This window comes from Delphinapterus leucas, chromosome 1 (assembly GCF_059928025.1).
Source record: "Delphinapterus leucas isolate spDelLeu-1000000601 "Yukka" chromosome 1, BTC_Dleu_Yukka2, whole genome shotgun sequence".
In the NCBI taxonomy this organism is placed as follows: Eukaryota; Metazoa; Chordata; class Mammalia; order Artiodactyla; family Monodontidae; genus Delphinapterus; species Delphinapterus leucas.
In genome coordinates, this window is record NC_143129.1 from 74,119,379 (window position 1) to 74,126,949 (window position 7,571).

Sequence of the window (7,571 nt, forward strand, 5' to 3'; positions counted from 1 at the left end):
AAATGGAAATAAAAACAAAAATAAACAAATGGGACCTAATGAAACTTAAAAGATTTTGCACGGCAAAGGAAACCATAAGCAAGACAAAAAGACAACCCTCAGAATGGGAGAAAATGTTTGCAAATGAAGCAACTGACAAAGGATTAATCTCCAAAATTTACAAGCAGCTCATGCAGCTCAATGTCAAAAAAACAAACAACTCAATCCAAAAAACTGGGCAGAAGACCTAAATAGACATTTCTCCAAAGAAGATATACAGATTGCCAAAAAACACATGTGAGAATGTTCAACATCACTAATCATTAGAGAAATGCAGATCAAGACTACAATGAGGTATCACCTGACACAGATCAGAATGACCATCTTCAAAAAATCTAGAAACAATAAATGCTGGAGAGGGTGTGGAGAAAAGGGAACACTCTTGCAGTGTTGGTGGGAATGTGAATTGGTACAGTCACTATGGAGAACAGCATGGAAGTTCCTTAAAAAACTACAAATAGGACTACCATATGAGCCAGCAATCCCACTACTGGGCATATACCCTGAGAAAACCATAATTCAAAGAGTCATGTACCACAATGTTCATTGCAGCTCTATTTACAGTAGCCAGGACATGGAAGCAACCTAAGTGTCCATTGACAGATGAATGGATAAAGAAGATGTGGCACATATATGCAATAGAATATTACTCAGCCATAAAAAGAAAGAAATTGAGTTATTTGTAGTGAGGTAGATGGACCTAGAGTCTGTCATACAGAGTGAAGTAAGTCAGAAAGAGAAAAATAAATACTGTATGCTAACACATATATATGGAATCTAAAAAAAAAAAAAAAGCTTCCGAAGAACCTAGGGGCAGGACAGGAATAAAGACATGGATGTAGAGAATGGACTTGAGGACACAGGGAGGGAGAAGGGTAAGCTGTGACAAAGTGAGAGAGTGGCATGGACATATATACACTACCAAATGTAAAATAGATAGCTAGTGGGAAGCAGCTGCATAGAAGAGGGAGATCAACCTGGTGCTCTGTGTCCACCTAGAGGGGTGGGATAGGGAGGGTGGGAGGGAAACACAAGAAGAAGGAGTAATGGGGATATATTTATATGTATAGCTGATTCACTTTGTTATAAAGCAGAAACTAACACACCACTGTAAAGCAATTATACTCTAATAAAGATGTTAAAAAAAAAAAGTAAGTTCTAAAAAAACCACAAAAAACAAAAAGAAATAATGGCTGAGAATTTCCCAAATCTGGAAAGAGATTTTGACATCCAAGTTCATGGAGCTAATAAGTCATGGACATGTTGGTCATTTATGTCTTCTTTGGGAAAAATGTCTATTCATGTCCTCTGCCCATTTTTAAATCATATTTCTTTCTATTAAGTTGCATGAGTTCCATATATATTTTTAAACTGAAGTATAGTTGATTTACAATGTTGTGTTACTTTCTGCTGTAAAGCAAAGTGAATCAGTTATATATATACAGATATTTACTCTTTATTAGATTCTTTACCCATGTAGGTCATTACATAGTATTGAGTAGAGTTCCCTGTGCTATACAGTAGGTCCTTATTAGTTATCTGTTTTATATATAGTGTTGTGTATATGTCAATCCCAATTTCCCAGTTTAACCCTCCCCCCTTTCCTCCCGGTAACCATAAGATTGTTTTCTACTTCTGTGACTCTATTTGTTTTGTAAATTAGTTCGTTTGTACCATTTTTTTAAGATTCTACATATAAGTGATATCATACGACATTTGTTCTTCTGTGACTTTCTTACTTCATACTTTACTCAGTATGACAATCTTTGGTCCATCCATGCTGCTGCAAATGGAATGATTTCATTCTTTTTTAGGGCTGAGTAATATTCCATTGTATATATGTACCACATCTTCTTTATCCTTTCCCCTGTCAATAAACGTTTAGGTTGCTTCCATATCTGAGCTATTGTAAATAGTGCTGCAATGAACATTGGGGTGCAGGTTGCATGAGTTTCTTATATATTTTGGATGTTAACCCTTTATCAGATGGTTTGCAAATACTTTCTCCAATTCAGTAGGTCACCTTTTCAATTGTTTCTTTTGCTGTGCAGAAGCTTTTTAGTTTGATGTAGCCCCACTTCTTTATTTTTGTTTTTTGTGCTATTGATGTCATATTCAAAAAACCATTACCAACACCAGTGTCAAGGAGTTTTTCAGCTATGTTTTCGTCTAGGAGTATCACAGTTTTGGGCCTTACACTTAAATCTTTAATCCATTTTGATAGTCTTTGTGACTGGTATAAGATAGGGATCTAATTTCACTCTTTTGTATGCAAATAACCAGTTTTCCCAGCACCATTTATTGAATACTATACTTTTCCCATTGAGTATACTTGGCTCCCTTGTCAAATATTAGTTGACTGTATATACATGTGTTTATTCCTGGACTCTCAATTCTGTTCCATTGGTCTATGTGTCTGTCTTTATGCCAGTACCACACTATTTTGATTATTATAGCTTTGAAATAAAGTTTCAAATCAGAACATGTGATGCCTCCAGGTTTGTTCTCCTTTCTCAGGATTGCTATGGCTACTTTTGGTCTTTCGTGGTTCCATATAAATTTTTCTATTTCTATGAAAAATGCCATTGGAAATTTGGTAGAGTTTGTACTGAATCTATAGATGGCTTTAGGTAGTATGAATATTTTAACAATATTAAATCTTCCAATTCATGAACACAGGATATTTTTTCACTTATTTATGTCTTCAATTTCTTTCATCAAAGCCTTGTGATTTTCAGTATACAAATCTTCCAACTCCTTGGTTAAACTTATTCCTAAATAGTTTACTATTTTTGATGCTATTACAAATAAGATTGTTTTCTTTATTTTTCAGCTAGTTCATTGTTAATATATAAAAATGACTCATGATTTTCCCTTGCCAAGCAAACCAAAAATATACCAATGAAACAGATCCTGTTGTGTTCATAACCATCAAGTGAATAGCTCAAACCATTTCTCAGAAAGATATATATAGATCCCTACAATAAAATCTTGTGGCTAGTTAAAAAAATACAATTGATTTTTTATGTTGATTTTGTATCCTGCAACTTTACTAAATTCCTTTATTAGTTCTAACAGTTTTTTGGTGGAGTCGTTATGACTATTTAGACAAGTTTACTTCTTGCTTTCTAATTGGATGCCTTTATTTCTTCTTGTTTAATGGCTCTGGCTAGGACTTTCAGCTCTACGTTGAATGAGAGTGGTGAGAGTGTGCACATTTGTGTCCACTTTCTTAATGTTAGAAGGAAAATTTTCAACCTTTCACCACTGAGTATATCGTTAGCTATGGTTTTGTCGTATATGGCCTTTACTATGTTGAGGTACATTCCTTTTATACCCCATTTGCTGAATTTTTATTATAAAAGATGCTGAATCTTTTAAAATGCTTTTTCTGCATCTATTAAGATGATCATATGATGTTTATCTTTCATTCTATTAATATGGCTTATCACATTTATTTATTCACCTGTGTTGAAATCCCAGGGATAAATTCTTCTTGATCACGATGTATAATCCTTTGAATATGTGGTTGAATTTAGTGTGCTAGTATTTGGTTGAGAATCTTTGCATCTATATTCATCAAGGATATTGGCCTGTAGTTTTCTTTTCCTGTAGTTCCTTATTTGGCTTTGGTATCAGGGTAATGCTAGCGTAATAAAATGAGTTTAGGGATGTTCTCTCCTCTTCAAATTTTTTGGAAGAGTTTGAGAAGGACTGGTGCTAATTCTTTTTTAAATGTTTGGTAGAATTCACCAGTGAAACCATCTGGTCCTGGCTTTTTCTTTGTTGAGAAGTTTTTGATTACTGATTCAATCTCCTTTCTTGTCATTGGTCTGTTCAAATTTTCTATCTCTTCATTATACAGTCTTGACAGGTTGCACATTTCTGGGAATTGAACCATTTCTTCTGGGTTATCTAGTTTGTTGGCATATAGTAGTTTATAGTAGTCTCTTGTGATGTTTTGTATTTCTGTGGTGTGAGTTGTAACGTCTCCTCCTTCATTTCTGCTTTTATTTATTTGAGTCTTCTCTCTTTTTTTCTTAGTCTAGATAAAGGTTTGTCAATTTTATCTTAAAAGGAGATGGCATGTTTACTGGAACATGCAAGAAATTTACCTCCTGAGAATATAACAGCACAATCAGTGTTATAAATCGTTCTACTCAAATAAAGGGAGCAGTGGAGGGTGACTAGAGAATAGTGTGATAAATGAATGGAATTTAATGCCTCCCAGAACATTCGTAGAAAAGTAGAAAACCACTGCTTTCTCCAAAAGGGGAGAAGTTCTTGGTACTTCAGTCTACACTTTCTCAACCTCCAGAAAGTCTCTGTGTGAAGGTTAGCCAACTGAAGTTAGGGGCAGTCCCTAAAAACCGCTTCACTTCTGACACCAATTACAAGCTCAGGGGGCTTCCCAAAACCACACTCTATTTTGATAACTCATTAGAATTCACCTGACATGTGAAAGGTTTGAGATTTGTAACCAGGTGGAAATACCAGGCTCTCCAGGAAGTTCTGGAGAGCAGCAAAATGAGCCTCACCCTCACAGGCCCCTGTGAACAAGAACAGAGTTGGCCCAGGGGATTAGTGCACACAGCAGGGCTTGGGTTTGAATCCTGGTTCTGCCACTTGGCCACTGTGTGAGCTCTTTGCTGTGCTGACCTCTCTGGGTCTCTCTCTCCATTTGTTAAAAAAAAAATTCACCAAAATCTTCTATACTCATGGTTATGATTTATTATAGGGAAAGGATACAGATTAAAATAGCCAAAGGAAGGGATGCTTGTGGAAGAGTCCAGGAGGGTTTTAAACATGGATCTTCCAATTGTCCTCTTCCCATGGAGTCATGAACAGCATTAACTCTTCCTGGCAGTGATGAATGACAATATACATGAAGTATTGTCAGTTAGGGATGCTTACTCCAGTCTTGGTGTCCAGAGTCAGTGTTGGTTCATCATTCAGGCTCCAATATTACTGATCTCGATTTTCAACCCTTCAGGAAGTTGAGTTGATATATATGACCCAAAGTCCCCACGTTGAATCACATTTTTGATGTGGCTTAAATCCCTTAACCTAAATCACATTGTTACTATCTGGCAGGTGCAAGCTCCCCTGGCAAACAAAGACACTCTTATCAGGCTTGACATTCTAAGGATTTAGAGATTACCTCTCAGACTTGGAGGAAAAGCATCTTTGGCTGAGCTTGTTTATTAGAGCGATAAAGCTGTGTAGACCAGACAAGAGTGAGGGAAGAGTGAGGCCTGCCTTGAGACTCACTCTCCTGTGAGGGAACTATACATCCAGGAGGTAAATGGTGGTGATTTCCACAGCCAGATAGCTGGATTGGGGAGAACCACCAGCACCACCAGACCTGAAAATTCTACTTTCTGCTGCAAAAATGTAATAAAAGACTTGAATAACATCTACGGAGTTGAGGAAGGTGCAGATGATGACCCAAGAACTCTATTGCCACTTCAAGTCATCATTTAGTACAAGGGAAAAGAAGGAACATTCTCAGATGCACAAGAAATATGCCACCCTTGTGAAGTTTTAACTGAATGAGCTAGAGTCAATGCATGTTTAGACTGGTATGCCAATTGCTTATACTGCTATCAACTTTATCTTCTTGATATTAGAAAAATTCCATCATAAATAACATGAAAGGGGATAGATGAAGCCACAGAAAAAGGGTGAATCATTCAGGGACCATATGTGAGAAGAGAAAGGATGAAGGACACAATTCTGGGAACTGCCAGTAATAAAAATGAACACAAGAAATAGAATCAGAGAGGTAGAAATAAAACAGGAGTGGAGTTTGGGATTAGCAGATGCAAACTATTATATATAGAATGGATAAAAAACAAGGTCCTACTGTATAGCACAGGGAACTATATTTAATATCCTGTGATAAGCCATAATGGAAAAAATATTAAAAAGTATATATATATAACTGAATCACCTTGCTGTACAGCAGAAATTAACACAACATTGTAAATTAACTATATTTCTATAAAATAAAATTAAAAAAATAGGAGTCTCTCATGTGTATTTGTCTACAATTTTTTTCTTCAACAATATATAACAGATTTCTTTTAGATCAATACCATCTGTTTTGTCTCATTCTGTATTACAGATCCATATTGTTCCATAGTATGTTTATACCATAATTTATTCACCTAACCTCTTATTGATTGGTATTTGTAAATTATTTCCAACTTCTTTTATTGTGAATTATGTTGTAATGAACATTGTTTTATGTCTCACTTATCCTTGTGCAATTGTGCTAGTATGTGTGTATACAGATTGTTACAAATAGAACAGAGTACCAAGGGTATCAAACAATTAAAATTTTGACAGGTAACACCAATTTTTTCTCCAAAAACTCTGCACCAATTTATACTTCCATAAACAGTGTATGTGCCTGGTTTCTTCTAATTTTGCCATCACTGGAATCTATCAATTATTTTTTTCCAATTTGATAGGCAATATTATCAATATGTTTAATTTATATTTCTATGATTCCTAGAATGAATGTGCATTTTTCATGTTTGTTAAGCAGTTTCTTATTCTATAAATTGCTGCAATGAACACATCCCTGTAACATTATTGTATTTCATTTCTGCAGTATTTGACATTGTTAATATCCCAGTTCTTCAAATTCTTTAATTTCCTACTGACCTCCTTTAATTTTCTTCCTACTTTTCTAGTGAGCTGTTGTCAATCTCCTCTGTGTATGTCTCTTCCTTTACAATTCTTTAAATGTTAGTATTGCCAGGATGCTATAGACTGGATGTTTGTGTGCCCCTCCCCTTCCAACACCCTAAGTCTTCTGTTGAAACTTAATCTCCAGTGTGATAGCATTAGAAAGTGGGGCCTTTGGGAGATGATTAACTCAGGGGGGTGGAGCCCTCATGAATGGGATTAGTGGTCTTTTTTTCCTTCTAGTTTCATTGAGATATAATTGACATACAGCACTGTGTAAGTTTAAGGTGTACACCATAATGATTTGAATTTCGTACATCATGAATGATTATTACAACAAGTTTAGGGAACACCCATCATCTTATAAAGAAACAAAATTAAAGAAATAGAAAAACATTTTTTTCTAGTGATGAAAACTCTTAAGATTTACTCTCTTAGCAAGTTTCATATTTAACATACAGCAGTGGTCATTATATTTATCATGTTGAACATTACATTCCTAGTACTTATTTATCTTATAACTGGTAGTTTGTAGCTTTTGACTGCCTTCATCCAATTCCCCTCCCCCCAACCCCAGCCTCTGGTAACCACAAATCCAATCTTTTTCTATGATTTGTTTGTTTGTTTTTAAAGTGTAATTGACCTACAACACTGTGTTAGTTCCTGTGCCACAACATAGCAATTTGGTATTTCTATACATTTCAAAATGATCACCACGATAAGTCTAGTTATGATGTCATCATACAAAGATATTAGTTATTGACTATATTCCCCCCATTGTACATAACTATCTATCTGTATCTATCTGTATATACACACACACACATATAGTTATT